Source organism: Gorilla gorilla, chromosome 11 (genome assembly GCF_029281585.2).
Source record: "Gorilla gorilla gorilla isolate KB3781 chromosome 11, NHGRI_mGorGor1-v2.1_pri, whole genome shotgun sequence".
Taxonomy (NCBI): Eukaryota; Metazoa; Chordata; class Mammalia; order Primates; family Hominidae; genus Gorilla; species Gorilla gorilla.
In genome coordinates, this window is record NC_073235.2 from 147314285 (window position 1) to 147332296 (window position 18012).

An 18012-nucleotide genomic window follows, 5' to 3' on the forward strand; every position below is an offset into this window, starting at 1 on the left:
TTATTTCCATGTTCATACAGATGGCGGTGTAGATATTTCCATGTTTATACAGATGACGGTGTAGATATTTCCATGTTTATACAGAAGGCGGTGTAGATATTTCCATGTTTATAGAGATGGCAGTGTAGATATTTCCAAGTTTATACAGATGGCGGTGTAGATATTTCCATGTTTATAGAGATGGCGGAGTAGATATTTCCATGTTTATACAGATAGGTGTGTAGATACTTACATCTTTATACAAATGGCGGTGTAGGTTTTTCCATGTTTATATAGATGGCAGTGTAGATATTTCCATCTTTATACAGATGGCAGTGTAGGTATTTTCATGTTTCTAGAGATGGCGGTGTAGCTATTTCCATGTTTATAGAGATAGCGGTGTAGTTATTAACATGTTAATAAGCATAGCGGTGTAGATATTTCCATGATTATAGAGATAGAGGTGTAGATATTTCCTTGTTTATACAGATAGCGGTGTAGATATTTCCATGTTTATAGAGATATCGGTGTAGAGATTGCCACGTTTATACAGATAGCGGTGTAGATATTTCCATGTTTATAGAGATGGCGGTGTAGATATTTGCATGTTTATACAGATAGCTCTGTAGATATTTCCTTGTTTATACAGATGGTGGTGTAGATATTTCCATCCCTATACAGATAGCGGTGTAGATATTTCCATGTTTATACAGATGACGGTGTAGATATTTCCATGTTTGTACAGATGGCGGAGTATATATTTCCTTCTTAATACAGATGGCGGTGCAGATATTTCCATGTTCATAGAGAAGGCGGTGTAGATATTTCCATATTTACAGAGATAGAGGTGTAGATATTTCCTTGTTTATAGAGATAGCGGTGTAGATATTTCCATGATTATACAGATGGCGGTGTAGATATTTCCATCTCCATACAGATGGCGGTGTACATATATCGATGTTCATACAGATGGCGGTGTAGATATTTCCATGTTTTTAGACATGGCGGTGTAGATATTTCCATGTTTATACAGATAGCAGTGTAGATATTTCCATGTTTATACAGTTAGCTGTGTAGATATTTCCATCGTTATACTGATGGCGGTGTAGATATTTCCATGTTCATACTGATGGCAGTGTAGATATTTCCATGTTTGTACAGAAGGCGGTGTAGATATTTCCATGTTTATAGAGATTGCGGTGTAGATATTTCCATGTTTATACAGATAGCGGTGAAGATATTTCCATGTTTGTACAGATAGCTGTGTATATATGTACATCTTTAAGGAAATGGCGGTGTAGATATTTCCATGTTTATACAGATGGCGGTGTAGATATTTCCATGTTTATAGAGATAGCGGTGTAGTTATTTCCATGTTAATAGGCAGAGCGGTGTAGATATTTCCATGTTTATAGAGATGGCGGTGAAGATATTTCCATGTTTTTAGAGATAGCGGTATAGGTATTTCCATGTAAATAGGCATACCGGTGTAGATATTTCCATGTTTATATAGATAGAAGTGTAGATATTTCCTTCTTTATACAGATAGAAGTGTAGATATTTCCTTCTTTATACAGATAGCGGTGTAGATATTTCCATGTTTACAGAGATAGAGGTGTAGATATTTCCTTGTTTATAGAGATAGCGGTGTAGATATTTCCATCTCTATACAGATGGCGGTGTAGATATTTCCATGTTTATGCAGATGGCGGTGTGGATATTTCCATCTTTATACAGATGGCGGTGTAGATATTTCCATGTTCATAGAGATGGCGGTGTAGATATTTCCATGTTTACAGTGATAGCGGTGTAGATATTTCCATGTTTATAGAGATAGCGGTGTAGATATTTCCATGTTTATACAGATGGCGGTGTAGATATTTCCATGTTTATAGAGATAGCGGTGAAGTTATTTCCATGTAAATAGGCATAACGGTGTAGATATTTCCATGTTTATAGAGATAGAGGTGTAGATATTTCGTAGTTTATACAGATAGCGGTGTAGATTTTTGCATGTTTATAGAGATAGCGGTGTAGAAATTGCCACGTTTATACAGATAGCGGTGTAGATATATCCATGTTCATACAGATGGCGGTGTAGATATTTCCATCCTTATAGAAATAGCGGTGTAGATATTTCCATGTTTATATAGATGGCCGTGTAGATATTTCCATGTTTATGGAGATGGCGGTGTAAATATTTCCATGTTTATAGAGATAACGGTGTAGTTATTTCAACGTTAATGGGCATAGTTGTGTAGATATATCCATGTTTATAGAGAGAGAGGTGTAGATGTTTCCTTGTTTATACAGATAGCAGTGTAGATATTTCTATGTGTATAGAGATAGCGGTGTAGACATTTCCAAATTTATACAGATAGCGGTGTAGATATTTAAAGGTTCATACAGATGGTGGTGTAGATATTTCCATCCTTATACAGATAGCGGTGTAGATATTTCCATGTTTATGCAGATGGTGGTGTGGATATTTCCATCTCCCTACAGATGGCGGTGTACATATTTCCATGTTCATACAGATGGCGCTGTTGATATTTCCATGTTTTTAGACATGCCGGTGTACATATATTCAAGTTTATACAGATAGCGATGTAAATATTTCCATGTTTATACAGTTAGCTGTGTAGATATTTCCATCATTATACAGATGGCGGTGTAGATATTTCCATGTTCATACAGATGGCGGTGTCGATATTTCCATCTTTATACAGATGACGGTGTAGATATTTCCATGTTTATACAGAAGGCGGTGTAGATATTTCCATGTTTATAGAGATGGCAGTATAGATATTTCCATGTTTATACAGATAGCGGTGTAGATATTTCCATGTTTATACAGATAGCTGTGTAGATATTTACATCTTTATACAAATGGCGGTGTAGGTTCTTCCATGTTTATATAGATGGCAGTGTTGATGTTTCCATCTTTATACTGAAGGCAGTGTAGGTATTTCCATGTTTATAGAGATGGCGGTGTAGATATTTCCATGTTTATAGAGATAGCGGTGTAGTTATTTACATGTTAATTGGCATAGCGGTGTAGATATTTCCATGTTTATAGAGATAGAGGTGTGGATATTTCCTTGTTTATACAGATAGCGGTGTAGATATTTCCATGTTTATAGAGATAGCGGTGTAGACATTGCCACGTTTATACAGATAGCGGGGTAGATATTTCCATGTTTATACAGATGGCTGTGTAGGTATTTCCATGTTTATACAGATAGCTCTGTAGATATTTACATCTTTATACAAATGGCGTTGTAGGTTTTTCCATGTTTATATAGATGGCAGTGTAGATATTTCCATCTTTATACAAATGGTGGTGTAGGTATTTTCATGTTTATAGAGATGTCGGTGTAGCTATTTCCATGTTTATAGAGATAGCGGTGTAGTTATTTACATGTTAATAGGCATAGCGGTGTAGATATTTCCATGTTTATAGAGATAGAGGTGTAGATATTTCCTTGTTTATACTGATAGCGGTGTAGATATTTCCATGTTTATAGAGATAGTGGTGTAGACATTGCCACGTTTATACAGATAGCGGTTTAGATATTTCCTTGTTTATAGAGATGGCGGTGTAGATATTTCCATGTTTATACAGATAGCTGTGTAGATATTTCCACCTTAATATAGATGGTTGTGTAGATATTTCCATCCTTATACAGATAGCGGTGTAGATATTTCCATGTTTATACAGATGGCGGTGTAGATATTTCCATGTTTATAGAGATAACGGTGTATTTATTTCCATATTAGTAGGCATAGTGGTGTAGATATTTCCATGTTTATAGAGACAGAAGTGTAGATATTTCCTTCTTTATACAGATAGCGGTGTAGATATTTCCATGTTTATAGAGATAGCGGTGTAGACATTTCCACATTTATACAGATAGTGGTGTAGATATTTAAAGGTTCATACAGATGGTGGTTTAGATATTTCCATCCTTATACAGATAGCGGTGTAGATATTTCCATGTTTGTACAGATGGTGGAGTAGATATTTCCTTCTCTATACAGATGGCGGTGCAGATATTTCCATGTTCATAGAGAAGGAGGTGTAGATATTTCCATGTTTACAGAGATAGAGGTGTAGATATTTCCTTGTTTATAGAGATAGCGGTGTAGATATTTCCATGATTATACAGATGGCGGTGTAGATATTTCCATCTCTATACAGATGGCGGTGTTCATATATCCATGTTCATACAGATGGCGGTGTAGGTATTTCCATGTTTTTAGACGTGGCGGTGTAGATATTTCCTAGTTTATATAGATAGCGGTGTAGATATTTCCATGTATATACAGTTAGCTGTGCAGATATTTCCAACGTTATACTGATGGCCGTGTAGATATTTCCATGTTCATACTGATGGCAGTGTAGATATTTCCATGTTTGTACAGAAGGCGGTGTAGATATTTCCATGTTAATAGAGATTGCAGTGTAGATATTTGCATGTTTATACAGATAGCGGTGTAGATATTTCCATGTTTGTACAGATAGCTGTGTAGATATGTACATCTTTATAGAAATGGTGGTGTAGATATTTCCATGTTTATACAGATGGCGGTGTAGATATTTACATCTTTATACAGATGGCCGTGTAGGTATTTCCATGTTTATAGAGATGGCGGTGTAGATATTTCCATGTTTATAGAGATAGCGGTGTAGTTATTTCCATGTTAATAGGCATAGCGGTGTAGATATTTCCATGTTTATAGAGATGGCGGTGTAGATATTTCCATGTTTATAGAGATAGCGGTGTAGTTATTTCCATGTAAATAGGCATACAGGTGTAGTTATTTCCATGTTTATAGAGATAGAGGTGTAGATATTTCCTAGTTTATACAGATAGCGGTGTAAATATTTCCATGTTTATAGAGATAGCGGTGTAGACATTGCCACGTTTATACAGATAGCGGTGTAGATATATCCATGTTCATACAGATGGCGGTGTAGATATTTCCATACTTATAGAGATAGCGGTGTAGATATTTCCATGTTTATACAGATGGCCGTGTAGATATTTCCATCTATATGGAGATGGCGGTGTAGATGTTTCCATGTTTATAGAGATAACGGTGTAGTTATTTCAACTTTAATGGGCATAGCGGTGTAGATATTTCCATGTTTATAGAGTGAGAGGTGTAGATGTTTCCTTGTTCATACAGATAGCGGTGTAGATATTTCCATTTGTATAGAGATACAGGTGTAGTTATTTCCATGTAAATAGGCATACCGGTGTAGATATTTCCATGTTTATAGAGATAGAGGTGTACATATTTCCTAGTTTATTCAGATAGCGGTGTAGATATTTCCATGTTTATAGAGATAACGGTGTAGTTATTTCAACGTTAATGGGCATAGCGGTGTAGATATTTCCATGTTTATAGAGAGAGAGGTGTAGATGTTTCCTTGTTTTTACAGATAGCGGTGTAGATATTTCCATGTGTATAGAGATAGCGGTGTAGACATTTCCAAATTTATGCAGATAGCGGTGTAGGTATTTAAAGGTTCATACAGATGGTGGTGTATATATTTCCATCCTTATACAGATAGCGGTGTAGATATTTCCTTGTTTATGCAGATGGCGGTGTGGATATTTCCATCTTTATACAGATGGCGGTGTAGATATTTCCATGTTCATTGAGATGGCGGTGTAGATATTTCCATGTTTAGAGAGATAGCGGTGTAGATATTTCCTTGTTTATAGAGATAGCGGTGTAGATATTTCCATGTTTATACAGATGGCGGTGTAGATATTTCCATCTCCATACAGATGGCGGTGTACATATTTCCATGTTCATACAGATGGCGGTGTAGATATTTCCATGTTTTTAGACATGGCGGTGTAGATATATTCATGTTTATACAAATAGCGGTGTAGATATTTCCATGTTTATACAGTTAGCTGTGTAGATATTTCCATCATTATACAGAAGGCGGTGTAGATATTTCCATGTTCATACAGATGGCGGTGTAGATATTTCCATGTTTATACAGATGATGGTGTAGATATTTCCATGTTTATGCAGAAGGCGGTGTAGATATTTCCATGTTTATAGAGATGGCGGTGAAGTTATTTCCATGTTTGGACAGATAGCCTGTTTAGATATTTCCATGTTAATACAGATAGCTGTGTAGATATTTACATCTTTATACAAATGGCGGTGTATATATTTCCATGTTTATACAGATGGTGGTGTAGATATTTCCATCTTTATACAGATGGCAGTGTAGGTATTTCCATGTATATAGAGATGGCAGTGTAGATATTTCCATGTTTATAGAGATAGCCGTGTAGTTATTTCCATGTTAATTGGCAAAGCGGTGTAGATATTTCCATGTTTATAGACATAGAGGTGTAGATATTTCCCTGTTTATACAGATAGTGGTGTAGATATTTCCGGGTTTATAGAGATAGCGGTGTAGACATTGCCATGTTTATACTGAAAGCGGTGTAGATATTTCCATGTTTATAGAGATGGCGGTGTAGATATTTCCCTGTTTATAGAGATAACGGTGTAGTTATTTCCATGTTAATAGGCATAGCGGTGTAGATATTTCCATGTTTATAGAGACAGAGCTGTAGATATTTCCTTGTTTATACAGATAGCAGTGTAGATATTTCCATGTTTATAGAGATATCGGTGTAGACATTTCCACTTTTATACAGATAGTGGTGTAGATATTTAAAGGTTCATAAGACGGTGGTGTAGATATTTCCATCCTTATACAGATAGCAGTGTAGATACTTCCATGTTTGTACAGATGACGTTGTAGATATTTCCATCTTTTTACAGATGGCGGTGTAGGTATTTCCATGTTCATATAGATGGCAGTGTAGATATTTCCATGTTTACAGAGATAGAGGTGTAGATATTTCCTTGTTTATAGAGATAGCGGTGCAGATATTTCCATGTTTATACAGATGGCCGTGTAGACATTTCCATCTCTATACAGATGGCGGTGTACATATATCCATGTTCATACAGATGGCGGTGTAGATATTTCCAAGTTTTTAGACATGGCGGTGTAGATATTTCCATGTTTATACAGATAGCGGTGTAGATATTTCCATGTTTATACAGTTAGCTGTGTAGATATTTCCATCGTTATACTGATGGCAGTGTAGATATTTCCATGTTCATACAGATGGCGGTGTATATATTTCCATGTTTATACAGATGACGGTGTAGATATTTCCAAGTTTATACAGAAGGCGGTGTAGATATTTCCATGTTTATAGAGATTGCGGTGTAGATATTTCCATGTTTATACAGATCGTGGTGTAGATATTTCCATGTTTATGCAGATAGCTGTGTAGATATGTACATCTTTATACAAATGGCGGTGTAGATATTTCCATGTTTATAGAGATATCGGTGTGGACATTTCCACTTTTTTACAGATAGTGGTGTAGATATTAAAAGGTTCATACAGACGGTGGTGTAGATATTTCCATCGTTATACTGATGGCAGTGTAGATATTTCAATGTTCATAGAGATGGCGGTGTAGATACTTCCATGTTTGTACAGATGACGGTGTAGATATTTCCAAGTTTATACAGAAGGCGGTGTTGATATTTCCATGTTTGTAGAGATTGCGGTGTAGATATGTACATCTTTATAGAAATGGCGGTGTAGATATTTCCATGTTTATACAGATGGCTGTGTAGATATTTCCATCTTTATACAGATGGCGGTGTAGGTATATCCATTTTTATAGAGATGGCGGTGTAGATATTTCCATGTTTATAGAGATAGCGGTGTAGTTATTTCCATGTTATTAGGCATAGCAGTGAAGAAATTTCCATGTTTATAGAGATGGCGGTGTAGATATTTCCATGTTTATAGAGATTGCGGTGTAGTTATTTCCATGTAAATAGGCATACCGGTGTAGATATTTCCATGTTTATAGAGATAGAGGTGTAGATATTTCCTAGTTTATACAGATAGTGGTGTAGATATTTCCATGTTTATAGAGATATCGGTGTAGACGTTTCCACGTTTATACACATAGCGGTGTAGATATATCCACGTTCATACAGATGGCGGTGTAGATATTTCCATCCTTATAGAGACAGCGGTGTAGATATTTCCATGTTTATACAGATGGCGGTGTAGATATTTCCATGTTTATACAGATGGCGGTGGGGTTATTTCCATATTTATGGAGATGGCGGTGTAGATATTTCCATGTTTGTAGAGATAACGGTGTAGTTATTTCAACGTTAATGGGCATAGCGGTGTAGATATTTCCATGTTTATAGAGAGAGAGGTGTAGATGTTTCCTTGTTTATACAGATAGCGGTGTAGATATTTCCATGTGTATAGAGATAGAGGTGTAGACATTTCCAAATTTATACAGATAGCGGTGTAGATATTTAAAGGTTCATACAGATGGTGGTGTAGATATTTCCATCCTTATACAGATAGCGGTGTAGATATTTCCATGTTTATGCAGATGGCGTTGTGGATATTTCCATCTTTATACAGATGGCAGTGTAGATATTTCCATGTTCATAGAGATGGCGGTGTAGATATTTCCATGTTTACAGAGATAGCGGTGTAGATATTTCCTTGTTTATAGAGAAGCGGTGTAGATATTTCCATGTTTATACAGATGGCGGTGTAGATATTTCCATCCTTATACAGATGGCGGTGTACGTATTTCCAAGTTCATAGAGATGGCGGTGTAGATATTTTCATGTTTTTAGACATGGCGGTGTAGATATATTCATGTTTATACAGATAGCGGTGTAGATATTTCCATGTTTATATAGTTATCTGTGTAGATATTTCCAGCATTATACAGATGACGGTGTAGATATTTCCATGTTCATACAGATGGCGGTGTAGATATTTCCATCTTTATAAAGATGACGGTGTAGATATTTCCATGTTTGTACGGAAGGCGGTGTAGATATTTTCATGTTTATAGAGATGGCGGTGTAGATATTTCCATGTTTAGACAGATACCGGTGTAGATATTTCCATGTTTATACAGATAGCTGTGTATATATTTACATCTTTATACAAATGGCGGTGTAGATGTTTCCACGTTTATACAGATGGCGGTGTAGATATTTCCATCTTTATACAGATGGCAGTGAAGGTATTTCCACGTATATAGAGATGGCGGTGTAGATATTTCCATGTTTATAGAGATAGCCGTGTAGTTATTTCCATGTTAATAGGCAAAGCGGCGCAGATATTTCCATGTTTATAGAGATAGAGGTGTAGATATTTCCTTGTTTACACAGATAGCGGTGTAGATATTTCTGTGTTTATAGAGATAGCGGTGTAGACATTGCCACGTTTATACTGATAGCGGTGTAGATATTTCCATGCTTATAGAGATGGCGGTGTAGATATTTCCATGTTTATACAGATAGCTGTGTAGATATTTCCATCTATATACAGATGGTTGTGTAGATATTTCCATCCTTCTACAGATAGCGGTGTAGATATTTCCATGTTTATACAGATGGCGGTGTAGATATTTCCATGTTTATAGAGATGGCGGTGTACATATTTCCATGTTTATAGAGATAACGGTGTAGTTATTTCCATGTTAATAGGCATGGCGGTGTAGATATTTCCATGTTTATAGAGACAGAGCTGTAGATATTTCCTTGTTTATACAGATAGCGGTGTAGATATTTCCATGTTTATAGAGATATCGGTGTAGACATTTCCACTTTTATACAGATAGTGGTTTAGGTATTTAAAGGTACATACAGACGGTGGTTTAGATATTTCCATCCTTATACAGATAGCAGTGTAGATATTTCCATGTTTAGGCAGATGGCGGTGTTGATATTTCCATCTTTATACAGATGGTGGTGTAGATATTTCCATGTTCATAGAGATGGCGGTGTAGATATTTCCATGTTTACAGAGATAGCGGTGTAGATATTTCCATGTTTATAGAGATAGCGGTGTAGATATTTCCATGTTTATACAGATGGCGGTGTAGATATTTCCATGTTTATAGAGATAGCGGTGTAGTTATTTCCATGTAAATAGGCATACCGGTGTAGATATTTCCATGTTTATAGGGATTGAGGTGTAGATATTTCGTAGTTTATACAGATAGCGGTGTAGATATTTCCATGTTTATAGAGATAGCGGTGTAGACATTGCCACGTTTATACAGATTGCGGTGTAGATATATCCATGTTCATACAGATGGCGGTGTAGATATTTCCATGTTTATAGAGATAGAGTTGTGGATATTTCCTTGTTTATACAGATAGCGGTGTAGATATTTCCATGTTTATAGAGATAGCGGTTTAGACATTGCCACGTTTATACAGATAGCGGGGTAGATATTTCCATGTTTATAGAGATGGCGGTGTAGATATTTCCATGTTTATACAGATAGCTCTGTAGATATTTACATTTTTATACAAATGGCGTTGTAGGTTTTTCCATGTTTATATAGATGGCAGTGTAGATATTTCCATCTTTATAGAAATGGTGGTGTAGGTATTTTCATGTTTATAGAGATGTCGGTGTAGCTATTTCCATGTTTATAGAGATAGCGGTGTAGTTATTTACATGTTAATAGGCATAGCGGTGTAGATATTTCCATGTTTATAGAGATAGAGGTGTAGATATTTCCTTGTTTATACTGATAGCGGTGTAGATATTTCCATGTTTATAGAGATAGTGGTGTAGACATTGCCACGTTTATACAGATAGCGGTTTAGATATTTCCTTGTTTATAGAGATGTCGGTGTAGATATTTCCATGTTTATACAGATAGCTGTGTAGATATTTCCACCTTAATACAGATGGTGGTGTAGATATTTCCATCCTTATACAGATAGCAGTGTAGATATTTCCATGTTTATACAGATGGCGGTGTAGATATTTCCATGTTTATAGAGATAACGGTGTATTTATTTCCATATTAGTAGGCATAGTGGTGTAGATATTTCCATGTTTATAGAGACAGAAGTGGAGATATTTCCTTCTTTATACAGATAGCGGTGTAGATATTTCCATGTTTATAGAGATAGCGGTGTAGACATTTCCACATTTATACAGATAGTGGTGTAGATATTTAAAGGTTCATACAGATGGTGGTTTAGATATTTCCATCCTTATACAGATAGCGGTGTAGATATTTCAATGTTTGTACAGATGGCGGAGTAGATATTTCCTTCTCTATACAGATGGCGGTGCAGATATTTCCATGTTCATAGAGAAGGCGGTGTAGATATTTCCATGTTTACAGAGATAGAGGTGTAGATATTTCCTTGTTTACAGAGATAGCGGTGTAGATATTTCCATGATTATACAGATGGCGGTGTAGATATTTCCATCTCTATACAGATGGCGGTGTTCATATATCCATGTTCATACAGATGGCGGTGTAGGTATTTCCATGTTTTTAGACGTGGCGGTGTAGATATTTCCTAGTTTATATAGATAGCGGTGTAGATATTTCCATGTATATACAGTTAGCTGTGCAGATATTTCCATCGTTATACTGATGGCCGTGTAGATATTTCCATGTTCATACTGATGGCAGTGTAGATATTTCCATGTTTGTACAGAAGGCGGTGTAGATATTTCCATGTTAATAGAGATTGCGGTGTAGATATTTGCATGTTTATACAAATAGCGGTGTAGATATTTCCATGTTTGTACAGATAGCTGTGTAGATATGTACATCTTTATAGAAATGGCGGTGTAGATATTTCCATGTTTATACAGATGGCGGTGTAGATATTTACATCTTTATACAGATGGCCGTGTAGGTATTTCCATGTTTATAGAGATGGCGGTGTAGATATTTCCATGTTTATAGAGATAGCGGTGTAGTTATTTCCATGTTAATAGGCATAGCGGTGTAGATATTTCCATGTTTATAGAGATGGCGGTGTAGATATTTCCATGTTTATAGAGATAGCGGTGTAGTTATTTCCATGTAAATAGGCATACCGGTGTAGTTATTTCCATGTTTATAGAGATAGAGGTGTAGATATTTCCTAGTTTATACAGATAGCGGTGTAAATATTTCCATGTTTATAGAGATAGCGGTGTAGACATTGCCACGTTTATACAGATAGCGGTGTAGATATATCCATGTTCATACAGATGGCGGTGGAGATATTTCCATACTTATAGAGATAGCGGTGTAGATATTTCCATGTTTATACAGATGGCCGTGTAGATATTTCCATCTATATGGAGATGGCGGTGTAGATGTTTCCATGTTTATAGAGATAACGGTGTAGTTATTTCAACTTTAATGGGCATAGCGGTGTAGATATTTCCATGTTTATAGAGTGAGAGGTGTAGATGTTTCCTTGTTCATACAGATAGCGGTGTAGATATTTCCATGTGTATAGAGATACAGGTGTAGTTATTTCCATGTAAATAGGCATACCGGTGTAGATATTTCCATGTTTATAGAGATAGAGGTGTAGATATTTCCTAGTTTATTCAGATAGCGGTGTAGATATTTCCATGTTTATAGAGATAACCGTGTAGTGATTTCAACGTTAATGGGCATAGCGGTGTAGATATTTCCATGTTTATAGAGAGAGAGGTGTAGATGTTTCCTTGTTTTTACAGATAGCGGTGTAGATATTTCCATGTGTATAGAGATAGAGGTGTAGATATTTCCTCGTTTATACAGATAGCGGTGTAGATATTTCCATGTTAATAGAGATAGAGGTGTAGATATTTCCTTGTTTATACAGATAGCGGTGTAGATATTTCCATGTTTATAGAAATAGCGGTGTAGACATTGCGACGTTTATACAGATAGCGGTGTAGATATTTCCATGTTTATAGAGATGGCGGTGTAGATATTTCCATATTTATACAGATAGCTCTGTAGATAATTCCATGTTTATACAGATGGCGGTGTAGATATTTCCATGTTTATAGAGATGGCGGTGTAGATATTTCCAGGTTTATAGAGATAACGGTGAAGTTATTTCCATACTAATAGGCATAGCGGTGTAGATATTTCCAGGTTTATAGAGACAGAAGTGTAGATATTTCCTTGTTTATACAGATAGCGGTGTAGATATTTCCATGTTTATACAGTTAGGTGTGTAGATATTTCCATCGTTATGCAGATGGCGGTGTAGATATTTCCATGTTCATACAGATGGCGTTGTAGATATTTCCATGTTTATACAGATGACGGTGTAGATATTTCCATGTTTATACAGAAGGCGGTGTGGATATTTCCATGTTTATAGAGATGGCAGTGTGGATATTTCCATGTTTATACAGATAGCGGTGTAGATATTTCCATGTTTACACAGATAGCTGTGTAGATATTTACATCTTTATACATATGGCGGTGTAGGTTTTTCCATGTTTATATAGATGGCAGTGTAGATATTTCCATCTTTATACAGATGGCGGTGTAGATATTTCCATGTTTATAGAGATGGCGGTGTAGATATTTCCATGTTTATAGAGATAGAGGTGTAGATATTTCCTTGTTTATACAGATAGCGGTGTTGATCTTTCCATGTTTATAGAGATAGCGGTGTAGACATTGCCACGTTTATACAGATAGCGGGGTTGATATTTCCATGTTTATAGTGATGGCGGTGTAGATATTTCCATGTTTATACAGATAGCTGTTTAGATATTTACATCTTTATACAAATGGCGGAGTAGGATTTTCCATGTTTATATAGATGGCAGTGTAGATATTTCCATCTTTATACAGATGGCGGTGTAGGTATTTTCATGTTTATAGAGACGGCGGTGTAGCTATTTCCATGTTTATAGAGATAGCGGTGTAGTTATTTCCATGTTAATTGGCATAGCGGTGTAGATATTTCCATGTTTATAGAGATAGAGGTGTAGATATTTCCTTGTTTATACAGATAGCGGTGTAGATATTTCCATGTTTATAGAGATAGCGGTGTAGACATTGCTACGTTTATACAGATAGCGGGGTAGATATTTCCATGTTTATAGAGATGGCGGTGTAGATATTTCCATGTTTATACAGATAGCTCTGTAGATATTTCCATCTTTATACAGGTGGTGGTGTAGATATTTCCATCCTTATACAGATGGCGGTGTAGATATTTCCATGTTTATACAGATGGCGGTGTAGATATTCCCATGTTTATAGAGATGGCGGAGTAGATATTTCCATGTTTATACAGATAGCTGTGTAGATATTTACATATTTATACAAATGGCGGTGTAGGATTTTCCATGTTTATATAGATGGCAGTGTAGATATTTCCATCTTTATACAGATGGCGGTGTAAATATTTCCGTCCCTATACAGATAGCGGTGTAGATATTTCCATGTTTATACAGATGGCGGTGTAGATATTTCCATGTTTATAGAGATAACGGTGTAGACATTTCCACATTTATACAGATAGTGGTGTAGCTATTTAAAGGTTCATACAGATGGTGGTTCACATATTTCCATCCTTATACAGATAGCGGTGTAGATATTTCCATGTTTGTAAAGATGGCGGAGTAGATATTTCCTTCTTTATACAGATGGCGGTGTAGATATTTACATGTTTGTACAGATAGCGGTGTAGATATTTACATGTTTATACAGATAGCGGTGTAGATATTTACATGTTTGTACAGATTGCTGTGTAGATATGTACATCTTTATAGAAATGGCGGTGTAGATATTTCCATGTTTATACAGATGGCGGTGTAGATATTTCCATGTTTATAGAGATAGCGGTGTAGTTATTTCCATGTTAATAGGCATAGCGGTGTAGATATTTCCATGTTTATAGAGATGGTGGTGAAGATATTTCCATGTTTATAGAGATAGCGGTGTAGTTATTTCCATGTAAATAGGCATACCGGTGTAGATATTTACATGTTTATATAGATAGAGGTGTAGATATTTCCTAGTTTATACAGATATCGGTGTAGATATTTCCATGTTTATAGAGATAGCGGTGTAGACATTGCCACGTTTATACAGATAGCGGTGTAGATATATCCATGTTCATACAGATGGCGGTGGAGATATTTCCATCCTTATAGAGATAGCGGTGTAGATATTTCCATGTTTATACAGATGGCCGTGTAGATATTTCCATGTATATGGAGATGGCGGTGTAGATGTTTCCATGTTTATAGAGATAACGGTGTAGTTATTTCAACGATAACGGGCATAGCGGTGCAGATATTTCCATGTTTATAGAGAGAGAGGTGTAGATGTTTCCTTGTTTATACAGATAGCGGTGTAGATATTTCCATGTGTATAGAGATAGCGGTGTAGACATTTTTAAATTTATACAGATGGCTGTGTAGATATTTAAAGGTTCTTACTGATGGTGGTGTAGACATTTCCATCCTTATACAGATAGCGGTGTAGATATTTGCATGTTTATGCAGATGGCGGTGTGGATATTTCCATCTTTACACAGATAGCGGTGAAGATATTTCCATGTCCATAGAGATGGCGGTGTAGATATTTCCATGTTTACAGAGATAGCGGTATAGATATTTCCTTGTTTATAGAGATAGCGGTGTAGATATTTCCATGTTTATACAGATGGCGGTGTAGATATTTCCATCTCCATACAGATGGCGGTGTACATATTTCCAGGTTCATTCAGATGGCGGTGTAGATATTTCCATGTTTTTAGACATGGCGGTGTAGATATATTCATGTTTATACAGATTGTGGTGTAGATATTTCCATGTTTATACAGTTAGCTGTGTAGATATTTCCATCATTATACAGATGGCGATGTAGATATTTCCATGTTCATACAGATGGCGGTGTAGATATTTCCATGTTTATACAGAAGGCGGTGTAGATATTTCCATGTTTATAGAGATGGCAGTGTAGATATTTCCATGTTTAGACAGATAGCGGTGTAGATATTTCCATGTTTATACAGATAGCTGTGTATATATTTACATCTTTATACAAATGGCGGTGTAGATATTTCCATGTTTATACAGATGGCGGTGTAGATATTTCCATCTTTATACAGATGGCAGTGCAGGTATTTCCATGTATTTAGAGACGGCGGTGTAGATATTTCCATGTTTATAGAGATAGCCGTGTAGTTATTTCCATGTTAATAGGAAAAGCGGTGTAGATATTTCCATGTTTATAGAGATAGACGTGTAGATATTTCCTTGTTTATACAGATAGCGGTTTAGATATTTCCGTGTTTATAGAGATAGCGGTGTAGACATTGCCACCTTTATACTGATAGCGGTGTAGATATTTCCATGTTTATAGAGATGGCGGTGTAGATATTTCCATGTTTATACAGATAGCTGTGTAGATATTTCCATCTTTATACAGATGGTTGTGTAGATATTTCCATCCTTATACAGATAGCGGTGTAGATATTTCCATGTTTATACAGATGGCGGTGTAGATATTTCCATGTTTATAGAGATGGCAGTGTAGATATTTCCGTGTTTATAGAGATAACGATGTAGATATTTCCATGTTAATAGGCATAGCGGTGTAGATATTTAAATGTTTATAGAGACAGAGCTGTAGATATTTCCTTGTTTATACAGATAGCGGTGTAGATATTTCCATGTTTATAGAGATATCGGTGTAAACATTTCCAATTTTATACAGATAGTGGAGTAGATATTTAAAGGTTCATACAGACGGTGGTGTAGATATTTCCATCCTTATACAGATAGCAGTGTAGTTATTTCCATGTTTGTACAGATGGCGGTGTAGATATTTCCATCTTTTTACAGATGGCGGTGTAGATATTTCCATGTTCATAGAGGTGGCGGTGTAGATATTTCCATGTTTACAGAGATAGAGGTGTAGATATTTCCTTGTTTATAGAGATAGTGGTGTAGATATTTCCATGTTTACACAGATGGCTGTGTAGATATTTCCATCGTAATACTGATGGCGGTGCAGATATTTCCATGTTCATACACATGGCGGAGTAGATACTTCCATGTTTATACAGATGACGGTGTAGATATTTCCATGTTTATACAGATGGCGGTGTAGATATTTCCATGTTTATAGAGATGACGGAGTAGATATTTCCATGTTTATACAGATAGCTGTGTAGATATTTACATCTTTATACAAATGGCGGTGTAGGTTTTTCCATGTTTATATACATGGCAGTGTAGATATTTCCATCTTTATGCAGATGGCGGTGTAGGTATTTTCATGTTTATAGAGATGGCGGTGTAGCTATTTCCATGTTTATAGAGATAGCGGTGTAGTTATTTCCATGTTAATAGGCATAGCGGTGTAGATATTTCCATGTTTACAGAGATAGAGGTGTAGATATTTCCTTGTTTATACAGATAGCGGTGTAGATATTTCCATGTTTATAGAGATAGCGGTGTAGACATTGCCACGTTTATACAGATAGCGGTGTAGATATTTCCAAGTTTATAGAGATGGCGGTGTAGATATTTCCATGTTTATACAGATAGCTCTGTAGATATTTCCATCTTTATGCAGATGGTGGTGTAGATATTTCCATCCCTATACAGATCGCGGTGTAGATATTTCCATGTTTATACAGATGGCGGTGTAGATATTTCCATGTTTATAGAGATAACGATGTAGTTATTTCCATATTAATAGGCATAATGGTGTAGATATTTCCATGTTTATAGAGACAGAAGTGTAGCTATTTCCTTCTTTATACAGATAGCGGTGTAGATATTTCCATGTTTATAGAGATAACGGTGTAGACATTTCCACGTTTATACAGATAGTGGTGTAGATATTTAAAGGTTCATACAGATGGTGGTTTAGATATTTCCATCCTTATACAGATAGTGGTGTAGATATTTCCATGTTTGTACAGATGGTGGAGAAGTTATTTCCTTCTTTATACAGATGGCGGTGCAGATATTTCCATGTTCATAGAGAAGGCGGTGTTGTTATTTCCATGTTTACAGAGATAGAGGTGTAGATATTTCCTTGTTTATAGAGATAGCGGTGTAGATATTTCCATCTCTATACAGATGGCGGTGTATATATATCCATGTTCATACAGATGGCGGTG